The sequence below is a fragment of the Galeopterus variegatus genome, unplaced genomic scaffold (genome assembly GCF_000696425.1).
Source record: "Galeopterus variegatus unplaced genomic scaffold, G_variegatus-3.0.2 Scaffold357, whole genome shotgun sequence".
NCBI classification, from domain to species: Eukaryota; Metazoa; Chordata; class Mammalia; order Dermoptera; family Cynocephalidae; genus Galeopterus; species Galeopterus variegatus.
The window spans coordinates 282,677-284,765 of record NW_007726468.1 but is presented as its reverse complement, the minus strand read 5'-3'; the positions used below and the strand labels follow the sequence as shown (position 1 = coordinate 284,765).

The 2,089-nt window shown below is 54.1% G+C and overlaps 1 protein-coding gene across 1 annotated transcript in view; it reads right to left on the bottom strand.

Moving 5' to 3' along the window:
* Nucleotides 1-2,089, bottom strand: part of GSE1 (Gse1 coiled-coil protein) — a 109,083-nt gene that overhangs the window by 105,789 nt on the left and 1,205 nt on the right. The gene's annotated exons all lie outside the window — the stretch shown is intronic.

The window sequence follows — 2,089 nt, the reverse complement described above, 5'->3', positions numbered from 1 at the left end:
CGACAGGCCAAGACTGATTTGTGCCCTGACTTCCCAACACTTGTGACCTCTCCTAATCTCCCTATGGCTCAGGATCAGCAGAATTCGGTCCTCTAGCCCACAGGGGGCTTTACCTCAGTCAGGGCTTATTTTCCTTAATTGTTCTAAATTTCCTAGCCTGATACTCCCTCCTCTTCCTTCTGAGGCTCCCTGTGTAAATAGAAAACCGGTCACCTGACGAATAAATATGCAGCAGCAGCCACCCAATGGCAGGTGAAGTGGGGGTGTAGATTACAAACACCTGTGCTTTCAAGACACCCTGTACTTAAGAAGATTCATTCTTGCCACAAGCTCGTCCTGAGTCTCCAAGGCAGGCACAGCTGTGGGGAGAGGCGCTGGAGCTACAAAGAGGAAAGAAGCTCCCCGCTTTCCCCTGGGGGGTGGTAGGGGCAGAAAAGAAACAGCTATAGCAGGATAATTCTGCTACATCTTGGGTGAAAGGGCTCTGGTGAATTTCACTAGGCATCAGTTCTCATTGACCAAGTATCTTCCTATGGGGGTTGTGGCTCTGAGCTCCAAAGAACTCTGCCCCTGTTTAGAAGGCAACCTTTTTATAGAATGGGGATTCCCGGTTCTAGTTTGGATTGGATCTGTTAAGGGAAACACAGGTGGAGGGGAAAAGCCAAGTTTGATGTTGCTGATGCATTTCAGGCAGTGGAGACAAAAAGAGATCAAGAGTGAATTGGAGACCCCGAAAACTATTCTTCCTGTAAAAATGGTGTAGACACCAAGCAGGAAACAGATACCTGGCCAGTTACTGAGAAGGGCTGGGGAACTAAAACAGCCTCAAAGAAACTCAGAGTAAAAGTACAGATTTCCTACAGAAGTCTTTCCTACTTCTTTTTATTTTTTAAGTCAGCTGGACTCCCTGGTGACCCTCCGCCCTTCCTCTATTAACTCAGAGAAAACGTTTGCCCTGTTTCAGAGCAGCAAAGGCCAGATCTGACAGAGCTGGGTCCTGTCTTGGCCCACACTCCCCCCACCCGCTCCTCCCAGGAGCGCCAGGATGGTGGAGCCTCAGCAAAAGTGACAAGGTCTTCTGATCAAAGAGGGGAAGACACAAAACCGAACACCAGGCCACGTGCACATTTCCCCACCAAAACAATTCGGAAATAAACCTTCAGGACACCTCTTCTGCAGAATTTTAAAAGCCTCAACCCAAGAAGACCAGGAATTTATCCTCTCCTCCCTGCAGCCCCCCAACATTTCCCCACCCCCATGGACAATCCAACTTCAATAGGAACGTCTGTCAAAGCCCAAGAAAGGTAAACTCTCAAAGGGAGGGAGGGAAAATAAAAAACAGCCCTCACTCCTGGAACAAGCGGTCACACCAGAACAGCCTTCCCGACCTGCGCTCACGTGGCCCCACCTGGGGCGGGCGGGGTGAATTACTCCCGGACCCCAAGGTGTACTGGGGGTGGGGGCTGACGTCGCGGCGGGGGAGGGCCCTGGGGTTCACCCCCGGCTGCCACCTCCCTCGCCAGGAATCCCTGGCTCACCAGCTTCCCTTTGACCTACACTTAATTATTTTGAAGGTTTCAAAGTCCAAATAAGGTGAAGTCAGGAGGGGCTCCCCAAACCTCCTGCCGTCACCCCCACCCGTCCGGGCTGAAAGCGCGACTTGCCCCGAAACAGAAAGTTACAGGGCTAGCTGCTGCTGTCAGTGCGCAGGAAGGCTAAGGAAACAGGAAGCCACGCCAAATACCCTCCTGAGCTTCCCCGGCCCCCTTCTCCGACCTCGATAGAACAAAACCTTCCAGGGAATCCCAGGCAGGAAGGGGGGCGGAGGTGGGGTGCAAGCCACACTCGCGCAGAGACAGTGCAAGGGGGTTGTCTGCAGAAACGGGGAAAGAAGCCCCAGCACTTGTTGGGGTGGGGGCATGCTACCCGATCGGGGCGGCCTGCAGGAAAGTAACTTCACACCCGGCTCTTAATTCGCCCTAGAAGGCTTCGGTGCCCCTGCCCCTCGCTGCGCCGCCGCCGCGAAGCCGGCTCCGGGCAGACAAAAGGAGCGAGACGCACAAGCCCCGGCGGGGGCGGGGGCGGCGGG